We start from the raw sequence: 10,652 nt of genomic DNA, 5'->3' as shown, positions 1-10,652 counted from the left end.
TAAGGTGAAATGGGTGACGTGCCCACTCTGGTTTAGTCTGTGTTGTCTATTTTTGTCACCTCACTTGTCATGTCGTCATGCTAAAAAAATGATGTAATAGTAACCTAACTCTATCGTTACAATTTTATTCGAACTTCTCCAATAGAATTTTCTCAACCATTTTTCATATGGGACACTACTCTGATAAAAAAAAAATCTATGCATTTTTTTCAAAATTTTCAATTAAATATTCATAAAGTGTTTGATAATAAGGTCAACATTCAAATTTGGCATAAAAATGAATTAGTGTTATATTTGGTTCACTATTTGCAATTGTGCTCCAATGCACAAGATCAAAATTATGTAAAAAAAATCAATTATTATCAATGATCATTTAACATTTATTGAGAAAATACAAAAATTATTATTTTTTCCATTTTTTTATAGTCCAAAATATGGTAATATAATAAATAATGAAGGTGAATTTCATAATAAGTAATGAATCATAATAATTAGTGGCACTATGGTAATTATATGTTGAATTACATCATAATTATATGTTGCCATGAAAGTCATTGTTGCTACATCAAGGAGAGTCATTTTAATTAAACTGTCATTGTTGGAAATTTGAGATCAATTTCCCTTCACACAATAATGTAGTATGCGTTCCTTAGTTACTTTCTAGGTTCTTTCCTTTTTTTTGGCCTAAAGATTTTTTTATGTGTGTGGCGTTTCATGAAACTTTATGATATCAAAAATGTGTTTGCGGGATATTAGAAGGTGCATTTTATAATGTAAATATGTGAAACAAAAAGGAAAAACAAATCTGGTGAAATGTGGAGGAAAAACGTGAGTCCTTTGGTTAAAAACGTGATCTAAGTATCATTAACAGGTTAAGGTGTAAAACCAGTAAAAAGGAAATGGCACTTTTCATTAAGTAAATAAACTGCTCATGAGCCTTTTTAAAATGTTTACAAGTAGTTCATGTTACAAAAGAGTTGCTACAGTTCCATATATACAATCTCCGCCGGCCTGAGCGGCAAAAATAGGGAAAACCCCTAGTCCCTCTGAGAACTCCTTGACCGTGGCGGTCAAGCAGCCCTGTATGTACATCACATCGCCCAAGCTCTCCACTCAAGGCTGGCCAAGCTTTTCCTTCCCTTTACCTGCACCACATAGCACCCATGAGCCGAGGCCCAGCAAGAAAACATAACAAAACATGATATAATATCAACAACGATCATAATAACCACTCAGGACTATCAGTCCAACAAATAGGTGACAATAGCTAAAAGTCACAGTAATGAGCATCGCTCCCTCTTGCCATGTGACGATAGGGTCACCAGGGCTTAACTGAATAGTGATTCATTTATAAGTTCGTTTAGGACAGGTGCATGGTGAATAGTCACCAACATAACCTTCCTCACGACTCTGGAGTCGAAGCTATGGACAACGTCCCTTAGCCATGTGACAAACAGTCACCGGGGTCTCATACCTTGGCTATATTCATCTGGTTGTAAGCCAGGCAAGCGCTTATAAGTTCCTCGACCCTAGGGTCGGTCTGGCATTAATGCTATAGAGCCATTCAATGCATGATTCTCGACTTTAGAGTCGGTCCCTGACTAGTCAGTGTCTTAACAGGTAAACAACGTTCAACAGCATTTAATATGCAATCCATGTCCACATATGTCAACCAACATGCCTTATCAAACCATGCATGTCATATACCTATACAGGGTGCAACTGTATTCATACACTGTTTTCTTACCTCTGGTTCGAGTGAGAATAATTATATGAACGACCCCTGAGAACGATCAACCTTTAAATTCTTCGACGGTCACCTGGTCATAACCAAAATATAGGATTCATCAATAAAAATGATAACTGAGGGTTCCCAAACCAAATCCCAGCCCCCGAGACCTCAAAATACTACCCAACCGGGTACTAGGTCCAACCCCGAGGCCTATGGTTTGAATCCCTAAGCTAAAAACCATTTTCTAGCAAATTTGGCCTCTTGGGCCGCGGCCCCAAAAAGCCGTGCCGCGGCACGCCCCTAAGCCTCATCTGCCAGACGCACCTGGGCCGCGGCACGCAAAAGCTGTGCCGCGGCACCCAGCCCAGAAAAGCAAGAATGCCCAACACGAACCAGTTTTCAACCCTGCGTTTTCCCTCTCAAACCAGACCTTCAAACCATCATAGAACCTCCTCCAAATATGTAATTAAACCCCCAAACCTTACCTATAATACCTCCTCACCAAATCCCAATCAACTAACACCAAAAACTCCCTTTAATCCTCACTCCCCACATCAAAATCCATGAGTTAAAAACCAGAACGAAAACAGAGTACTAGCTGAAATTAATGGCCAAAACTCACCTTGAGACTAGCTTTAAACCTCCCACACAGGCTAACACAAGTGCTCCAACCCAGCCTTGAGTTCCTCTAGCTTGAATTATCACCAAGAACACAAAACTCTCAAAGAAGCAATGAAGAAGATGAAGCTATGGGAAGGTACGGGAAGAGAAGAATCTAACCCCTATTTTTCTCTGTTTTATTCCACAGCCTTCAGCCACTAAACCTTATATATATCCTCCTTAAAAAGACCAAAATGTCCTTATACCATTCCAAGCCTCTTAAACCAACCCAAGGGCAAAATTGGTACATCTAGCTTAACCCGTTAATCATAATTAACGCTTCCCAATTCCCGCTAACCTCAAAATCCTCAAACACCAATATTTTATAACCCGTTACCCTAAAATCCCCGGTAACGCTATAACCTTTAATATCACCCCGAGACTCACCCCGAGCCCCGAGCTTAAACCTGTTATGACCAAGCCGATAAATCATGTTTAAGGATCATCTCATGTCGGAATTCTCGAACCAATCCACATTATAATGTGGTCTCACAATATATCATTAACATACAACAAGTATTCAATTATACCCTCAACGGGCCAAATTACCATAATACCCCTGTAAACAGATGTGGACTCACATGCATGCATTTAACGTCATATGATAATATAATTCTCATAAACATGCATAAACACATTTAACGGCATAATTAAACAGTTATGGCCCTCCCGGCCTACTAATCCATCCATTAACCATAATAGGGAATCCGGGGCATTACAACTATCCCCTCCTTACAGAAATTTCATCCTCAAAATTTACCTGAACAGCTCGGGATACTGACTCTGCATATCAGACTCCAGCTCCCAGGTCGCCTCCTCGACCTTGCTGTTCCTCCACAATACCTTAACCAAAGGTATTGTCTTGTTCCTGAGGACTTTATCCTTCTGATCAAGTATCTGAACAGGCTGCTCCTCAAAGGAGAGATCTGGTTCAAGCTCCAGATCTTCATAACTCAAGACATGTCTCTCATCAGATACATACCTCCGAAGAGCGGATATATGGAATACATTATGCACGGCTGACAACGCCGGAGGCAAAGCTAGCCTGTAAGCCACTTGACCAACCCTCTCCAGGATCTCAAATGGACCTACAAATCTGGGACTCAGCTTGCCTTTCTTCCCAAACCTCCCGACACTGTATAGTCTCTGGATGCTCCAGCCAGAACATCCTCTCTAATCTTGATTAGCTGTGGATCACTCAACTGACCCTCCTTAATCCTTTCTAGCAGCGTAGACTGTAGCGTAACATTGGCCAACTGGCCCACCAGCAACTCTATACCAGCTCTGGTCATGTCATCAGCTAACTCTCTGGCTATCAGCCTAATACCATGAATCTGTCCCGGACCCTTCCGGCTTAAAGCATCAGCTACCACGTTGGCTTTCCCCGGGAGATACAGAATCTCACAATCATAATCTTTCACTAATTCCAGCCAACGCCTTTGCCTCTTGTTCAAATCCTTCTGAGTGAAGAAGTACTTCAGGCTCTTGTGGTCTGTATAAATCTCACACTTCTCTCCATAGAGATAGTGTCTCCATATTTTTAAAGCAAAAACCACCGCTGCCAACTCTAAGTCATGAGTAGGATACCTCTTCTCGTACTCCTTCAGCTGACGAGAAGCATAAGCTATAACTCTCTCTGATTGCATCAAGACACAGCCCAATCCATGATGAGAAGCATCGCAGTATATCATAAACTTCTCCTGGTCTGTAGGAAGACTCAGAACTGGAGCTGTAATCAACCTCTGTTTCAACTCCTGGAAGCTGTTCTCACATTTATCTGACCACACAAACTTCTGACCCTTGCGTGTCAACTCAGTCAATGAAGTAGTAATCTTTGAGAACCCTTCCACAAAACGTCTGTAATACCCTGCCAATCCAAGGAAACTCTTAATCTCAGAAGCATTCTTTGGCCTTGGCCAATCTCTGACCGCTTCAATCTTTGATGGATCCACTCTAATCCCCTCCTTACTAACAATGTGCCCAAGGAAGGACACCTGAGACAACCAGAATTCACATTTCTTGAACTTTGCAAACAATCTATGCTCTCTTAATCTCTGTAGAACTAACCTCAGATGATGCTCATGCTCTGACTCAGTCTGAGAATATACCAGAATATCATCGATGAAGACGATCACAAACTAGTCTAAATAATCCTTGAACACCCTGTTCATCATATCCATGAAAGCGGCAGGGGCATTAGTCAACCCAAATGACATAACTAGAAACTCATAATGCCCATACCTAGTGCGAAAAGCGGTCTTCGGTATGTCTCCCTCCTTAACCCTCAACTGATGATAACCAGAACGAAGGTCAATCTTAGAGAATACCGTCTTACCCTGCAACTGATCAAACAAATCATCGATCCTTGGCAAAGGATACCGGTTCTTAATTGTCAGCTTGTTCAGTTCCCTGTAATCTATGCACATCCTCAGAGAACCATCTTTCGTCTTTACAAACAGAACTGGCGCACCCCAAGGTGAAAAGCTAGGTCTAATAAAACCCAAATCCAACAGCTCTTGCAGCTGTACCTTTAATTCTTTCAACTCAGCTGGGGCCATTCTGTATGGTGCTCTAGACACTGGCTCCGTCCCTGGGGCCAGTTCTATAACGAACTCAATCTCTCTGTGTGGTGGCAACCCTGGCAAATCCTCTGGAAACACATCCAGAAACTCACACACAAGTCTAGTATTCTCTGGTCTCACTGGCACGACCTTAGTGGTATCAACCACACTGGCTAAGAATCCAATGCAACCCCCTTGCAATAAATCCCTAGCCTTCAATGCAGAAATCATAGGAATACGGGGTCCATGCACAGTACCAACAAATACAAAAGGATCCTCACCCTCAGGCTCAAAGGTAACCATCTTCCTCCTGCAGTCAATGGTTGCCCCATACTTGGCCAACCAATCCATACCCAGTATCATATCGAAGTCAGTCATAACCAACTCTATAAGATCCACTGACAACTATCTGCCCTCTACTATCACTGGCAAAGATCTGACCCATCTTCTGGAAACAACCAGCTCCCCAGTGGGTAACAAAGTACCAAACCCCACAGCATGGAAATCACAAGGTCTACACAATCTATCAATAACACTACTAGCAACAAAGGAATGTGTAGCACCTGAGTCAATCAATACATTATAAACAGTTCCTGCACTAAGAAGCTGACCTGTAACAACTGAGGGGGAAGCCTCAGCTTCTGCCTGAGTCAATGCAAACACTCGCGCTGGGGCCGAGCTGTCTGCCTTCTTAGGTTCTTCCTTTCTTGCCTTAGGGCAATCCTTTTTCAGATGACCCACTGCTCCACAAGAGAAGCAGGCCCTTGCTTTACACTCTCCCAAGTGATGCCTCTTGCATCTAGGACACTCAGGATAGGACTTCCAGGCTTCACTGCCCCTAGGACGACCTATTGTAATACCACGAGGTCTCCTGTCAGGACCTAGAACTGGGAAGGTGTCAGGAACCTTCCTCTTCTGATCACTGGGGCCAACACCCCTACCAGAACCCACAAATGGAGGACCTGGCCTCCTGAAATCCCTTCTAGCTGCATTCTCACGCCAGATCTTAATCTCTGCAGTTTCAGCTGTAAGTGCCTTCTCCACCGCCTGTGCATAAGTAGTGACTCCTGCCACAGTGGTGATGCGGGTCCAACCCCGAGGCCTATGGTTTGAATCCCTAAGCTAAAAACCATTTTCTAGCAAATTTGGCCTCTTGGGCCGCGGCCCCAAAAAGTCGTGCCGCGGCACGCCCCTAAGCCTCATCTGCCAGACGCACCTGGGCCGCGGCACGCAAAAGCTGTGCCGCGGCACCCAGCCTAGAAAAGCAAGAATGCCCAACACGAACCAGTTTTCAACCCTGCGTTTTCCCTCTCAAACCAGACCTTCAAACCATCATAGAACCTCCTCCAAATATGTAATTAAACCCCCAAACCTTACCTATAACACCTCCTCACCAAAACCCAATCAACTGACACCAAAAACTCCCTTTAATCCTCACTCCCCACATCAAAATCCATGAGTTAAAAACCAGAACGAAAACAGAGTACTAGCTGAAATTAATGGCCAAAACTCACCTTGAGACTAGCTTTAAACCTCCCACACAGGCTAACACAGGTGCTCCAACCCAGCCTTGAGTTCCTCTAGCTTGAATTATCACCAAGAACACAAAACTCTCAAAGAAGCAATGAAGAAGATGAAGCTATGGGAAGGTACGGGAAGAGAAGAATCTAACCCCTGTTTTTCTCTGTTTTATTCCACAGCCTTCAGCCACTAAACCTTATATATATCCTCCTTAAAAAGACCAAAATGTCCTTATACCATTCCAAGCCTCTTAAACCAACCCAAGGGCAAAATTGGTACATCTAGCTTAACCCGTTAATCATAATTAACGCTTCCCAATTCCCGCTAACCTCAAAATCCTCAAACACCAATATTTCATAACCCGTTACCCTAAAATCCCCGGTAACGCTATAACCTTTAATATCACCCCGAGACTCACCCTGAGCCCCGAGCTCAAACCTGTTATGACCAAGCCGATAAATCATGTTTAAGGATCGTCTCATGTCGGAATTCTCGAACCAATCCACATTATAATGTGGTATCACAATATATCATTAACATACAACAAGTATTCAATTATACCCTCAACGGGCCAAATTACCATAATACCCCTGTAAACAAATGTGGACTCACATGCATGCATTTAACATCATATTATAATATAATTCTCATAAACATGCATAAACACATTTAATGGCATAATTAAACAGTTATGGCCCTCCCGACCTACTAATCCAGCCATTAACCATAATAGGGAATCCGGGGCATTACAACTATCCCCTCCTTATAGAAATTTTGTCCTCGAAATTTACCTGAACAGCTCAGGATACTGACTCCGCATATCAGACTCCAGCTCCCAGGTCGCCTCCTCGACCTTGCTGTTCCTCCACAATACCTTAACCAAAGGTATTGTCTTGTTCCTGAGGACTTTATCCTTCTGATCAAGTATCTGAACAGGCTGCTCCTCAAAGGAGAGATCTGGTTCAAGCTCCAGATCTTCATAACTCAAGACATGTCTCTCATCAGATACATACCTCCGAAGAGCGGATATATGGAATACATTATGCACAGCTGACAACGCTGGAGGTGATAAACGAGTTTTAGGCTCGTTTATGGTTCTAGTTTTTAGGCTATTTTTCATTAGTTAGGGTTGTTTTATTTCGGATTTATGCTTGTTTGTTCTTGTTTCAGGGTTATTGATGTTAAGTGATGCAAGTATTGAAAAGGAGCGAAAATGGAATAAAAATCGAGATGGATTTGTGACTTTTGGGTGGTTCTGTAAGTAGCGCTACAGCGCTACCTTGGGAGCGCCGTAGCGCTAGGAAGAAATCTTGAAGAGGTTCGGCACTGACATTAGCACTACAGCGCTACAACATCAGCGCTATAGCGCTTGGACGCAGTTTTCAGGAAGATAGTTTCTGACTTTAGCGCTATAGCGCTACCAAAAGAGCGCTACAGCGCTATTGCCCATATTTTTCCCCATTTTGGCTCTGAGTTTAGCGCTACAGCGCTACAATGGTAGCGCTACAGCGCTGGTTTCGCGAATTCTGGCATAATTGGTTATTTTTGATGGGCAATTCAGTCTTTTCCAGAGGAAACTTTCAGTAGGGTTTTTGGGAATCATATAGGCGACTGAGAGAGGCTGAAAAGACACGACGACGGCTGGAGTAAGAACACCATATTAGAGGATTCGTCCCTGAGTTTTCTTTATCTTTTTCTGTCAATTTTCATGTTTGTAATTAAACAATTATATGGCTAGAATGAATATCATAGGCTAAATTTTCTTTTAGGGCTTTTATGTGAATCTTTTGGAAACCCTTGTTATGGTTTAATGCAAAATTGATATTCTTATTCATCTCTTTCAATTCCTTGCAATCTATGTTAATTGTGCGATTATTGATTGATCACCTCTAATTGCGATTTTATGATTCAAATTGAAATCTGAAAAGTGAAATTTGATATGCTTTGATTGTTTGGATGCAAATTTAATTTAGAACGAAAGTATCTAGGTTATTTGCTTATTTTCTGAGTTGCGTGGCTAATGCCCTCTACATGATTCAACTTACCATAGAAATATAGGAAGTTGTCATTTAGATTGAATTTCATAAGTCTTGACCAGATTATGAATTGTTTGTGCAACTTATTCTTGAATAGAGAGAAGGAGATATAGATGCTTGCATTAGGAAATAACAGGGTGGAAAAATAGAGAATCATAATTGTCCTAATTGTATTTTTTTTGTTAATTTGTTTAATTCTTTATTGCGCTTTGTAGTATTTTTCTTAGTTTAAAATCTCTGATAATTGTTTAATCAAATAGAATTAAGGGATTAATTGATTGGTAATTGATAAATCAGTCCTTAAGGACGATACTTGGTTTTACCATTTTATTACAAGTTTGCGACTGTGTGCACTTGCATAGCTATAAATTTCGCAACAAATTTTTGGCGCCGTTGCCGGGGACTGAAAATAATTATCAATATCAGTCTAATTAATTTTTATTCTAATTTGATTTTAATTAATTTGTTTCTAATTTGTTTAGTTGCTTAATCTTTCTATCTCATGTGAATTTTGGTATATGCGTGGCACAAAAGGAAAAGCCACACTTATTCCTCTGAATCCCGAGATTGAAAAGTCTTGCAATCAAATCAGAAAGAACAAGAGAGAGGCCCAGAATTCTGTGAAGATGGCACAGAATGATGGGGATGGCAGGAATGGTCTAAATCCAGGAGTTGTACAAGGGGTTCAGGCTCAAACCAATGCTGAGAGGAGCCTGAGAGATTATGTGCTACCCACTCTGACGGGAGTACAAAATAGTATACGCCCACCAGCTGTAGAGGCCAACAACTTCGAAATCAAGCCTGCTATTTTACAAATGGTGCAGTCCTCTGTGCAATTCAATGGGTTGCCCTCTGAAGATCCTCACACCCATTTGTCCAACTTTCTGGAGTTGTGTGGAACCTTCAAATATAATGGGGTGAGTGATGACGCAATCAAGCTTAGGCTCTTCCCATTTTCTCTAAGGGACAGAGCTAAAAGTTGGCTGAACTCTCTGCAGCCAAATTCCATTGTCACCTGGCAAGATCTAGCTCAGAAATTTTTATCCAAATTTTTCCCTCCGTCAAAGGCTGCTAAATTGAGGGGAGAGATAAATAACTTTTGCCAGAATGACGGAGAGTCATTATATGAGGCGTGGGAACGGTTTAAGGAACTCCTGAGAAGATGTCCTCATCATGGCATTGAACAGTGGATGCTAGTACAGAACTTCTACAATGGTTTATGTCCGACAACCAGAACCATTATTGATGCTGCAGCAGGTGGCACTTTTATGAGCAAGAGCGCAACTGGTGCTTATGAGCTGCTGGAGGACATGGCTACAAACAACCATCAGTGGTCAGAGGAAAGATCATCAGGAATTAGAAAGGTAGCTGGGGTGCATGAGCTGGATGCAATCACTGCTTTAACAGTGCAAGTAGCCTCTTTGACTAAGCAGTTGCAACAGAGCAGTGTATCTGCTAATGCGGTTCAGATGGCAGTGAGGTGTGAAATGTGTGGTGGTGCTCATTCTTTCGATCAGTGCCCTATCTGTAATAATAACACCCCAATGGATCATGCTCAAGTTCAAGCGGTGGGAAACTTTCAAAGGCCGCTCAATAATCCATTCTCCAACAACTACAATCCAGGGTGGCGAAATCATCCAAATTTTTCGTGGAAGAATAATCAAGGCCAACAACCTCAGTTTTAGGGCCAGTTTCAGAATAACATGCCTCAGCCACCTATGAATCAAGCTTCGTCATCACTGCAGCCTAGGCCTCAACAATCAATGCCTCAACCTGAGAGACCTAATGAACTGCAAGCTGCCCTGTTGACTCTTACTAATACTCAGACCCAATTTATGACTGAGACCAGATCCTCTATTCGAAACCTTGAGACACAGGTTGGGCATTTGGCCAATATGCTCAATAACAGACCCCAGGGAAACTTGCCTAGTAATACTGAAGTCAACCCCAAGGAGCAAGTTCAAGCAATTACTCTGAGGAGTGGGAAGCAAACAGAGCAGCCTAGACCTCCTCAGGCAGTGGTTCAGAAAAAAGAGATGGGTGCATAGTCTGATTCAGAAAGGGTTACTGAAGACCATCAGAAGTCAGAACAGAGTCCCCCAGTTGTCATTGAGCAGCCAGTTAGAGTTCCATACCCTCAGA

General features: G+C 42.1%; 1 non-coding gene across 1 annotated transcript; it reads right to left on the bottom strand.

Moving 5' to 3' along the window:
* Positions 1-9,583: 9,583 nt before the first annotated feature.
* On the bottom strand, positions 9,584-9,690 carry LOC133781010 (small nucleolar RNA R71). The gene has a single exon (XR_009869809.1). It is a non-coding gene; the product is annotated as a small nucleolar RNA R71 (small nucleolar RNA).
* Positions 9,691-10,652: the final 962 nt, after the last annotated feature.

Source organism: Humulus lupulus, chromosome 5, assembly GCF_963169125.1.
Source record: "Humulus lupulus chromosome 5, drHumLupu1.1, whole genome shotgun sequence".
NCBI classification, from domain to species: Eukaryota; Viridiplantae; Streptophyta; class Magnoliopsida; order Rosales; family Cannabaceae; genus Humulus; species Humulus lupulus.
The sequence above is the reverse complement of the archived record's forward strand: the minus strand, read 5'-3'. Positions and strand labels throughout refer to the sequence as shown.